The 13,360-nt window shown below is 38.4% G+C and overlaps 1 protein-coding gene across 1 annotated transcript in view; it reads right to left on the minus strand.

Annotated features, from left to right (window-relative positions):
• SRBD1 (S1 RNA binding domain 1) overlaps nt 1–13,360 on the minus strand; it is a 281,147-nt gene that overhangs the window by 99,325 nt on the left and 168,462 nt on the right. The gene's annotated exons all lie outside the window — the stretch shown is intronic.

Raw genomic sequence — 13,360 nt, forward strand, 5'->3', positions numbered from 1 at the left:
CACGTGAATGCCTTAACTGAGAGAAAATGTTTTATTACAAATGAAAGCAGCACAAAGTTATGATCAAGACACATTCTTTTCTCAATCTTTTTCTCACTGTTAGAAATATAAGTGGAAATCTATACTTAATGAACTTTTTTTTTTTAAATAATTCAAAGGCCTAAAATGAACACATACCACTGCATCTCATTTTCCATTTTCATAGGCCTACTTATTTGCTGGCTTTTGATTCTAGTTTCACTTAGTCTGAGATAATTAATATACAGATGAAAAGTTTATTTTATATAACAATGATTTCATACTAAAAATGAGAGTATGACATTTTCTGTTACTAAGTTCTGAAATTTCCTCTGAATCTGAGTTGTAGAAATTTAAATGACATTATTGATGTTTGTAGATATTTCTCATAAAGTGAAAATTTAGCTCTGATTTGTTACATTAGTTCTCCACAACATAAAAGTCTCTTTGTACTCTGTACATCTGTAGTTGAACTATCTATTAATTAAATTCTAAATGATCACTTGTACTGGGTAGCAATATCAGGATATTTTTTTATACAGCAACTGTCAACCTAAAAACCATCCAGAGAGTATTAAGTAACATGTAAACAGAAAGCATCCCTTTCAAAAGAGCCTAAGTCACTTAAAAGTCCAAGCCCCATTGACTTTCAATGAGACTTAGGCTTAAACTGGAACTTTGGTGTTCCAGAAAATTTTACCTAGCATCTCAGTTTATTTGTTTTAGTACTGATTAAGTACTGATTCTTGACTGAGAATGCCAGGTTGCAAATCAAGAGACAATACAGAGGACAAAACTGGCTGCCACCTTTACGAAATAACTAATTGCACACAGGAAGGAAGATCTTACCAAACTCGAGCTCTCTCCATTTGTAACCTGGATACCTGGTCCATTGCTGGAACCTAAGAGCTGTTGTTGTAGCCAGCCCCTCACATACTGAGTTCTCAGGGTTGGCATCTACTTACAAAATCGGACTCTTGGGCTAACTATGCAGATATCGCTCCCTCCCATTCACAGCAAGCAGAAAAGTCTTGCCCAATGAATGTTAAAATGTGTAAGCTCCCTCTTCTCCCCAGCATGACAGCTCAGAGAAGACATGTTGTTTGATTTAACTGCTCTTCTGAACTATCCCTGCCTACCTCCGGAAATCATGACATGGAATACCATCGTGCAAGATGTTCCATGAATATTGAAGTGCAGATCCGGCCCTTCAAGAATGGCAGAAATATGCATGTAGGGCAAACCTACCCATGGGAGGTTGGAATTGGGTGCGTTAGCAGCACAAAATCCCTTCTCAAGATTAAACCCAATGGTTTCTAATACTACAGTATGCAGAACCAGACAATGAGCCAGTAAGACACAGCAAAGCACCTTCTTATAAAATATCAAAACCATTCATAAGAGGGCCAATCATAATACACAGAGAATTTGAAGAAATGAAAGACTGAACAGAATTGCCTACTAGGACTCAGCATGTTAGTGAAATGGATATCAGCCAGTCCTCATGTGAACAGACAAATAAACAGGTCTGTTTGCACCTGAGGCCCCATACAGGCCATGAAGGCTGAATTTACAATAGTGACCAGGGCCTTTCCCCTCCATCCCCATCAAGAGGCTGGTCTGACAGTCAGGGATCATTGGGTCACAGGGATGCTCTGGACACACTCCCTATGCCAACAGCCAAGAGGTGGGTGGCATAGTAGTCACAACACCCAAAGATTCCCTCGATGCAAAGTAGGTCCTTTAGGAGCCAGATAAGCTGGCATTAAGCTGCATCACCAGCGCAGCACAAACCAGTTTAATGCACTAGAGAATCATCCTGATATGTGGTTATAAATAAACCCTGTGGTGTACTTGCCATAAGGAAGCAAATATGTTTTGTTTTCCATTGTGAACCCAATAAGATTGTAATAGTATAAATCTAGAACACATTTTCAAACTCGGGTTTTTGTTCTTATGACAAATTAACTAACTAGTTATAATGTAAAGACTGTTATTTTTACTCAGATAGGGTCTCGGGGCCCCAACTGGGGCCAGTAGGTTATTCTGCTAGACATTGTACAAATACATAGAAATTGATACTTCTTGTCCCAAAGAGGTGACAAACTAAACAGACAAAGAAACAAAAGGCGGCAGGGCGGGGCGGGGGGGGTGAGAATACAAGCAAATGGTCATACTAAAATCCATGGTCTCTTTTTGGTAGATGAGGGTCAGGGTGGTGGGGTAACAGGGTAGGAAGGTAGTGAAGAGAAGATATACGGACAGAAAGAGCCTGATAGACAGAGGAAGGAGGAGTAGGAAAACTGGTGATTGAATCAAAGATCAAAGAGGGTGGAGGGAAAAAGGCCCAAGAGTAGATTTCGGCTCTGATGTCACATGGCAGAGGGTTTGAAGGGCAGTCCCCAGAGAGGCTGTGGGTGCTTCACCTGCTGTGGATGTAAAAAGAGGAGAAGGAAGGCAGGACGGGAGAAGGCTGGGGTCTTTTATAAGCCACCCCAGAAGCTGTCCACAGCTGATCTGGGCACACTCCAAGAGCTATGGCTTAAAATTATATTTGGGTCATTAATATATTTTTTCCCCCAATGGCACATTTACTGGCATAACAGAAAAACTGCAAATAATGTGAATGTTCAAATTAACAGTTTACAAGAGCACAAAAATTTTTACATGCATCTTTAAATGGCAACTACCATTATTATAGACTGACATACAATTCATAACGTCTCTGAAAAGAACTTTATTACCCAATGATGCTTAAAGCCAATATAGCAAACTTAATGTCTACTTAAGCAGCAGAGAATCCTGTGGCACCTTATAGACTAACAGACGTTTTGGAGCGTGAGCTTTCGTGGGTGAATACCCACTTCATCAGACGCAGGTGCGCACCTGCGTCTGACGAAGTGGGTATTCACCCACGAAAGCTCACGCTCCAAAACGTCTGTTAGTCTATAAGGTGCCACAGGATTCTCTGCTGCTTTTACAGATCCAGACTAACACGGCTACCCCTCTGATACTTAATGTCTACTTGTTTCCCTCTTACGGAAGACTCCTCAAAACCACAGCCACAAAATATACCAACTGACTGTGGCATCAGGTACTTCACATTCAAAGATTTTTATCCCTCCCCCCCCCCGATAAAAAATAAGACATACAGTTAACATTAAGTTCACTGCTCGGTCATGTAATACTTTTCACATCCTTTATTATTATAGCTTTAACATAAGCTGACAATGGCAGCTTCCAGGCTAGGCTTAGACAGCACTATACAGGTGACATCTGATCTGCCTGCTTCTCTATCACAGAAGTTGTGAATTCAAAGGCTCTCACATATGAATTCAAAGGCTCTTGTCAAAATCACAAAAGGTTAATCAATGCAAGTGCTCTAGATTACAACAGAAATGCTTGCCTATAATAATCTCTCGGATAATTACCAACCTAACCTCCTGAGCATACAGATCACTAACAGGCTTTAAAGTTAGCAGAGTTTCACTCAAGCATAAAAACTAAAAATAAATAAAATTAAAATGACTTTGTTGCAAAACAGAAAAGATTATTTTCAACTATTTTATACTACTGAACACACATACAGATATAGTGTCAACAAGTCAAGTTTAAGGAAGGCTGCTCAATTTCTATACAACTGTTTGACATAAGTGTTTCTTAACTACAGAAAAACTAATCAATATGGAATGAATTTGCATAAGTGTGTTTTTCGTGAGCAAAGAATCTGAGAGCAAAAATGTATCAGTCTGTAGTAATCTAATTATACCTATATAAAATAAACAAATGGATACAGGATAGTCGCTGCTAGAGGAAGGACAAGAGTGTTTTGAAATTTCTCCCTGGACCCAATTTTAGCCTCATTTTATAAACCCTGGAACCTTCCTTTTTGTAAAAGTTTGGCTGATAACAGTACTAGCATGTCTCTGCAGGGTTTCTGTCCTGGAGGTAGGCCCTGATCCAGCAAAGCACTTAAGCACATCCACAAATGGGAATCAAAGAAACTATTCACATGCTTAAAAGTTACATAGATGCTTAAGTGTTTTCCTGGATTGGGGCCTTTGTGGGAGTCATGGGAAAAGTGGAGGACAAAGACCAACCAGATTATACTACTTGAAGAAGAAAATGGAGAGTACACAACTCCTAATGCCACAATGGCACAGCACTGTGAAAATCTCCACGAAAGCCTCAGCTCTACTCCAGAATTTTTCTGAGAAATAAAATAGAAGGGATACTATGAAAACTCACACCCTCGCATGCACCAACTCTCCTACCCTGACACAAGAACCCTATATACAGAAGTCAGAGTAATGGATTTCCATGATACTGATCCTTTAAGGCGGCAGTAATTTCAGGCCCCAATCCTGCAATCTGATCCACATATGCGGACTCTGGCACCAGAGCAAAGTCAACAGGGGTCTCCCATACAGGGGTCTCCCAAGTCTGCCCATATGGACCACTAGGGCCACAGAAGGTAAAACAGAAGCACTTGGGGGGGCGTCGCATTCCCCATACAAAAGCAAATCACATTTTAAAAAAAATATATGAAGCAATATAGTTTGATTACCAAAACTGATGAAGCTATTTTAAATGTGCATTCTAGGACTGAATAAAAAATATGTATTTTTAGAACATTTTTAGAATGGCAACTCATTCACCATTTCTGAAGTTATTAAAGGATATTTCATTTTTGCTCAGAAAATATAAATGACATACTCTGAAGGCTAAGCAGCAAAATAAAATAAAATAAATCAATTTTCTCTTAAAATGTCAGCCAGGTGAAACATGCAGGAGATTTGAAATACCATTGTCAAAAGACATCAGTCTAACTGAAGTAAAACTATGTGAAGAAAACTTTTTGAAATAAAACATGAAACCTTTTTACTCTTTGATTTTAAACAGCATTGTAACTTCAACATTGCACTGTTTTTCATTCATCAGAAAATATAATCACGCAAACTGCATACAGGATGATGCAAAACCTCTTCAAAATTGCCAATTATTAATAAAATATTCACTGCAACCTTTGAAATTACAGTAATATATTCTGCTGCCATGCAGGAAAGCAACATAAAATTTAAGAGCTTAAGGGGAGAAGAGGGTTGCACACTGGGTTTAATGTACATGCTTTTCACCTCAATGTCTGAAAGAAGGTCCAGAGAAGGTATAGATGTTGAAATGCTATCTTATTATTAAGGTATCTTATAGCACTTTGCAAGATGGTGATGTAACAACAGTATGATGGTCTCAATCCACTACATACTGGATATCTGACGTGACTCAGCCACCACATAGTTTAGTATTTTTGCCAGTCTTCACTGAAGTGCACTGACAGTGCCGTGGGGCAAAAGCTTGCACAGTAGCTGCTTTCACAATTCAAGCTAATAATATCCTCTCACCTCTATGTTCACAAGACATTAAAATAATCCTTTATCATCCAATTACACACACAGAGAGACACAAGGAGAATTCACATTCTGACAATTCCCATCTTTAGACCAAATTAAAGGCAATGTTTTAACTTTTTTTATCCAACTTCCTTTTTGCTAATATTTGCCATCGCAAGCAATATGTATTGTTCCTATAGATCAGAACTGAGATAACTTTCACTTCCTACTACTCAGCAAAATCTTCAAGTATCTCAGGAAAAATCCCTAACGAGTGAAAATTGCAGGATTTGGCCATGAGACTAGAAGAAAGCTGTATTTTTATATTATGGCAGTTAACAGCGACTGGAATGTTTCAGATGTCAGGTTCAAGAATAGACGGTGGGACATTCTTAGTTAAGGGCCCTTAATTATGCTACCTGACTCTCCTCATTACCAGCTAGCATTAGACTATGATGGCATACAAGGAGCAGCATAAATGCATCCTGTTTAAAGGCACACCAACAGGAATCTAGTCAATTTAAAAAGAAAATGATCTACTTGCCAATTTCTGTGGTTTTACAATTGCATTTTAAAATATTATTTTCTTTCCTGAGCTGCTGTGCAAGATCCACACAGAATAGGGAAACTGACTGACTATAGATGGGAAAGCCGCGAAACTGACTGTACACTGAGTACTGCCAAATGCACTAAGAACACAAACTGCGAGGGGGAGAAAAATATTTCTCTCTGATTTCTTTCATTTTCAGTGACCTTAAACATTGCTTGTAATAATAAGAAATAAAACATTTTCAGCCAGAAATGGGAGCTTTAAGTTGATGACATTCCTTTAAACATATGGGTCTTTATAAGGGCTAAAAATGTATCCCAGGCAATAACTACGATGATTTGGCCATCCTCTATGAGTGGGAGTATTTGTTGTTATAGAATATGAGGCTTCCAGATGCAAAGGCAATGGGCTTTTACGAACGCCTATATAAATAAATATGTGGCAACCACAAGCTATTAGGCTATGATTGTTTTCAACTTAAATGTTGTCATAAACGAGAACATTCTGTATTTTTATTTTAAATCCTCAGTATTTTGTTCTTGGTGAAACATGCTACTACAAAAACATCCAAGTAACAAAAAAGAAAAAATCAACTTTCTTAGTTTTAAACCTAAATTAAAATTTTAAATGTGAACTCAATTTAAGATACTAAGATAATTAAAAGACCAACTATTTCAACAGTAATTACTATCAATATATCACCCAATGATAGGTCTGGGAACATTCTCACATATTTAAATCTTTTTTATAAAGCTCATTATTGTGTTCAAGATCAGTTACTCTCCATAAGGATCTGCAATAATGTTTACTCAGTGATCGATTTTTCAGGTTTCCTGAGCCCTAGAAGCTTTCTATCCTGTTGACCTGAATTTCACCCTCTTAGTAAGGGATACAGTAAAATGTACAGTAGTCTTTTCATTAAGCATTCTTTCTAAGTAGGCCAGGATTTCTGACACCGTTTTGAATTCTAATATATTTTCTCAATGGGTTTTAAATATGTAACTTATTTAAGCAACGGCTCAATAGCTATATCTCATCCAAAATTCTTTGGTGGCAAGCTGGCAGGTTTTTGTTTTAAAAAGTTATATTTTAGTTTAGTTTTAACTCCATCAAACTGATAACCTTTTATTTGTTTAAGATTAATGAAATAATGAATGACAATCTTCTAACACAATACAGAAATCTCTAAAGATATCATGAATGACAAAAAATTTTTAATAAAAATGCTTATATATATTTTATACATAAAAACAATAAATCCTTGCACAAGTTGAGAGTGAAAAATAAAATATGACTTATTTGAAAGTAACAATTTACTCAGAAATAGACATTCAATAAACAAATTTTCTCTGCCTGAGTATTAAGCATTTCTGAATTGATATTTTATAGGATATCACCATTTTAATTCACGGTCAGATGGGGATGAAACAGCATTGGCTGCTTTGTTTCTTTTAAACTGAAGTCTGACATGACTGTTACTCATTCCTTGAAGAGTCTTATTAGATGGTGCTAATTCAAAAAGGTTCTTCTTTGCTCATCTGTTCAAACAGGCAACTTAAAAGAAAAAAATTGCCAGTGTACATTTAACAATTAAACTGGCATTAATTTTAATTGCATCATCCCAGCATTAATTTATTATAATTATTACTACAAAAGTAAAAACTTTCATAATGTTTTGTATTATTCACTGATGTCAACAATAAAATATTAATCTTTTCCAGGTGACCACAGAGTGTCTTATGTTATATATTAAGAAACAGTAGGTAGTCTTGAGGGTTCAGTGAATAGCATAGCACACTGCCACATATAAAACCCAAGTTCAAGAGTAGCCTTACCTCTATTGTTCATTCAGCTGGCAAGGGCGGGAAACATCATAGAAATGCGAGAGCCAGCTTCCAGGGGGAGAGGTATGTGTAGGAAGGAAAGGATGCTACTTCTATCATTCCTTCACACTAGTAGTAGCTTGTTTTGCAACGGTCTGCAGTAATGGTGCACTTCTGGAGAAGGCCACTTCCATCATTCCCAGATGACTGAAGGATGTGATGGGATTATGCCATGAAAAACACAACCCAAAAGGAAAAGGCCAGTGGAACTGGTCTACTAAATTCTGAGTTGCTCAGGGATACGAGAAACGCCATGCACCAAAGCAAATGCCAACAAGGTAGAAGACAGGCACTTCAAGTTAAATCTGAGCACCACACTATTACAAAAAATATACAAGTGTCTATTCGGCCACAAAGATTAGGCTACACAAAATTACATGGCATGTTGCTGATGAGAGAAACATACAGAAGTATCTCCCATTGATGGCAACGCTGAGCCAAACAATACGCACACAAGACAATACTCACCTAGCCCAGACAGCAAGGCCCTACTCCTTTTAAGTCCAGTGGTGAGGCTATGGGGGCACCACGGGCAAACAGACAGACTGACATTCAAATGGGCTCCTGATTATGCTGCTCAAAACAGCTAAGCCCTCTGTTCAAAGGCTAATAATGCCAGTGCAAACGTGGCGGGCGGGGGGAGGGGGTGCTATACTGGAGCCCTACAGTCATGCCTGGAGGCTTGGGAATTAATGACATCTCCTTTCACACACAACCATGCCTGCACAAAGCCCAACAATATGGGATCACATCCACAGTGATAAGGAAGTAAAGACTGACAAACACTCTGTATCTAAAGTTGCAGATCAAGTTGTCATATTGGCTCCAATAGTCATTCCCACTAAAAAGTACAAAGTCATTCAACAGCAATTTAAAAAACCCTTATATTCCTACAAGCTTCTTCATATAATGAAAATACCATAGGCCATTTCAAACAAAGACTGTATCATACTGCTCAGTATTGAAGTAGTGTGTGTGCGCATTATGGATACAATTCTTAGGATTCCCATTCACTGCTGGATCATGTTCCATTTTATTTATAAACCTCCAACAGTCATGCTCCAGCTAATGCCATGGAGCTGCAGCTCTACCTCCTTACCTTCTGCCTCTGCTGATTTAGACTGGAACTCCTCTCTGTGCCCCGACAATGTGGAATTCCTGACATCCGGAGCAGCTTTCCTAAACCTCCTTGCCCAAAGACCTTCAACTCATGTCAAATTTCAGATGGAAAAAAAAATCCTGTATTTTCTCCAACTCTACTGTAATTAAGTGGATTATTAACTCTACAAATCTTCTCAATAATATAGTTTGCATGAAAGAGGCAATACAATACAATTTTATTTTGTTCTGCATTACAATTACTCTCATACACTCCAAAAACAACTGATGCTGTCTACTTAGGTCAAAATAGTTTATAATATATACCGTTGATTTCCCCTTATTCTATGTCTCTAAACTTGTGTAACTCACACCTGCTCTCTGTGATCCGCCATTGCTATTTACTGGCTCTAAAGCATTGGGGAAGGTTCAACCACAAGACTTTTGTATGATAAAGTTTTTGAAAAATGACCTCTTTTCAGCAGCCGAAGGGGAGTGGTGCTCTTTTAAGAAAATGAAGAAATTAGCTCAAGTAGACATCAAGGCACTATGTCCCACACATCTAAGCATCAAATGGTTTTACTTTCTTTAAGATAAAGTCAGAAGAAATTATATTGTCTCCTATCTTTACCTTCCATTTGTTGGGCACTATGACAGCTCTGAACTGTGCATCTCTATCTTTAACAGCACCCAAGGGTACTAGCCCTTGTAGCATGACAGTCTCAAAGTCCCAACAAGCCTATAAGGTTTTTGCTTGCAAGGGAAAGTGAAAATGGTTTGCTGAACTTTGAGCGTACAATAATCCAATGTATTCTGCCCTGTGGAGAGAAGACAAGCAGATGGGATTTGACAATGCTAAGCCAACCTGCGTTAGCTGACCTTTTGCTCTCCGAGACACTCTTTATCCTCAGAAATCATTCTTTAAAGCAGTGCCTTTTCAATATCATACCTGCAAATAGAATACAACCCACATTCTCACCATCTTGCTACGCAATGCTTGTGCAAAATGTAACTTTAGTTTGTTTACATATTTGCAGCTCGCTCTCCTGCTAACTGGGAGACACAACTATGAAGTCAAACACAGGATCCCAAGCCCTGACAGGCTGAGACGAAGATGAGTGTTTCTTTTATGCTCTGTAATATGGAAATTAAAATGCACTGATCTTGCTTAAGCAGATAAATGCATTAAAAAGTGCTTCATTGCACTAAGAGCAACATTAACTTAGTGCTTCACCGCACTAAGTAGTACAGACAAGCTTTAGTATAGTGATCTCTTCTGACAAGGGGTAGTATAGATGTCCTTGTCTGTAAACAGTAAGTGCCCTTTCCTATGCTACCCACGTCTGAAGAAATCTTCATACTATGGCTTGTCTGTATTACTTGCATAAATTGGTGCAATGGAGCACACCATGTTCTTTATTTTGGTTTTAAGTGGTTAAGAAAAAAGAAAGTAAAGTGATTGCAAAGAAAGACATTTTATCAGTACGGTAAAAACTTCAAATGAAATGTAATACGCTGAAATTGAAGCATTCCTAAATTAGTATTACCGTTCCCCAACACACAATCAGAGCTGCTACATAATCTTACTTCACGGCATCAATTCTCTCTCTCTCTCAACCTTCATGCCACAATTTATCTCCAGGACTCAGCAGCACTGCTGTTGCTTGAAGTTATTGTAAAACATTAATTTCATCAGGGTTTTCCCCCCTTTGATTAAGCACAGTAGTTGAAACAAATATTCCACTTGATCAACTGCTTTCTACATTACACAGCCAGTCAGGGACCACTCAACCTAGACATTTTTATCTGTGACAAACATAATACACATCCTCTCCTCCACCTCCTACCCCAAACAACCACCACCAAAAAATTAATGCGGGGTGGTGTGCAGCTAACAAGATTTTCAGCGAACTAGACAAATCCCTGTTTCACAGTAAGCCAAACAGTTGTACTTCATAATAAAGTAAAAACGACAAACTGAGCTTGTAGGCTGTCATAAACAGATAGCTAAGGGTTAATGTCTCTTTCACCTAGAAAGGGTTACCAAACAACACCTGACCAAAGGACCAATCAGGAAACAAGATACTTTCAAATCTCAAGGGAGGGAAACCTTTATTTGTGGTTTTTGGGTTTGGCTTTGGTCTCTCTGGGTCCTGGACAGGACTAGAGGTGAAACCAGGTTTCTGCAATCTCCCTACTACAGTCTCTTATCTATTCAGAATAGTGAGTAAGTAAAAAGGCGGTTATAGTCCTTTTATTTGTTTTTTTCTTTATGTGCAAATATGTAGTCTGCTGGAAATATTTTAAATTGTATTTTTCCTGGATAAGGCTGTTTATCCATTTGTTATAAGCTAAAAGACCCTGTAATATTTCATCTTGATTACAGAGACAATTTTTTATGTTTTTTCTTTCTTTTTTATTAAAAGTTCGCTTTTTAAGACCTGTTTGATTTTTTTCCTAGTTAAGGCTCAAGGGGATTGAGTCTGTACTCACCAAAGAATTGGTGGAGGAGAAGGGGTTTGATTTACAGTATCTACCAGGAAACCTAGGGAGGGAAATGGTTTATTCCCCTTTGTTGTGAGACTCAAGGAATCTGAGTCTTGGGGTCCCCAGGGAAGGTTTTTGGGGGACAGAGTGTACCAGACACTGGAATTTCTGATTGGTGGCAGCACTACAGGATCTAAGCTGGTAATTAAGCTTAGAGGATTCATGCTAGTATCTCATTTTCTGGACTCTAAGGTTCAGATTTGGGAAAGAATACTATGACATAGGCTGCCTTGATGTGGCACTGCTTCATGGTGTAGATGTGTACTCTGATTCCAACAGAACAAAGAGACCTTAAAATAAGTATTAATATAAAAAGCTCAGTTTAAAATAGCCTTAAAAATCTAGACTTAAGGTTTTATTCTGTGAAGAGCACAAGATGACCTCCAGCCCCTCAAAACGTCCCAAAAATATATTTGTACATCAATTGAATACTATCTGGAAAAACTGTTTGAAATTTTACATACCCATGGTAATATTATTGATTTTGAAGTTTACCACGTTTTAAGTATTACTACCAGAACACTAGGCTTATCTGTCCAATCCAACCATAAAATTCAACGGAAATCTACTATAAGAGATGACATCATTTTGAAAGCTTGGTGAGGGTCTGCCTAAGGAGTATGCATGTCACATTTCTGAACTCCAGATCGTGCAGAAAAATTATTGTACTGGAATACAGCAAAAAGTGTAAAATTAGTTAAACCAGATACACTGTGTAATCATGTGTTATTTATGCACAAACAACACAATAGTTGATGGTCAGTGTCAACAATGGGGAAGTCCATACCTTGTTAAATTATATATCACTTTTATAAATCAGCCCCTCAGGCAAAAATCAAAGAAGCAAGATGGATCTTGCATGGTGCCCTAAAGGTCAACAGACTCTGACTTTAGTGGGCTAATGGAAACAAGAAGTTCCAGAGCCAAGAGCCCTCCTCTGAGGTTCCTGTACCCCCATCTCCAGACACTGAAATCTAGGGACGATCAGATAGAAAACCTCAGATGACTTTAGCCGAAATAGCAATACATGGTCAGAAATACAGGCTCCCAGGGGTATGTCTTCACTACCTGCCTGATCGGCGGGCAGCGATTGATCCAGCGGTGATTGATTTATCGCTTCTAGTCCTGAGCGCTGTCCCATTGACTCCTGTACTTCACTGCCACGAGAGGCTCAGGCGGAGTCGATGGGCAAGCAGCAGCAGTTGACTCACCACGGTGAAGATACCACAGTAAGTCGATCTAAGTACATTGACTTCAGCTATGTTATTCACATAGCTGAAGTCGATCTAAGTACATTGACTTCAGCTATGTTATTCACATAGCTGAAATTGTGTAACTTACATCGATCCCCGACCCCCAGTGTAGATCAGGGTCAGGTAACTAGGACCTAAACCATGAAGAGAATAATGGATCAGGTCAACAACCTAAATTACACCAGGAATCAAGAAAGAAACCAGTACTGTTTCTCAGAAAATTGATTCAGTATGGCATCTGTAGTTCTTCTAGGCAAACATACAGTAACATTCAGCACCAGCTTTAGCTTCCAAGTGACCCCCAAGATTAATCATATACGGAGTGCATTTCAGTAATCCAGTCTGAAGGTCATAAGAGAATAAATAACTGATAAAGACATAGAAAGTACAGTTAGAATCACCTTACTAGGCTCACAAGAAAACAAGTGCTTTGACTACAAAATCCATCTGACATTTTAGGGATCCAGAAACATCACTACATTGCAAACACCTTGATGAAAGGGTGCGTGAATCCATTCAATACTGAAGAAAGACAAGACCACAATCACCTCCATCCTGTCAAGTCTGAGATTCAGTCAACATGCCCACATCAGCCAGGAACTAGAAGAGCCTGTGTTCCCTGAC

The sequence above is a fragment of the Chelonoidis abingdonii genome, chromosome 3, assembly GCF_003597395.2.
Source record: "Chelonoidis abingdonii isolate Lonesome George chromosome 3, CheloAbing_2.0, whole genome shotgun sequence".
Lineage (NCBI taxonomy): Eukaryota > Metazoa > Chordata > Testudines > Testudinidae > Chelonoidis > Chelonoidis abingdonii.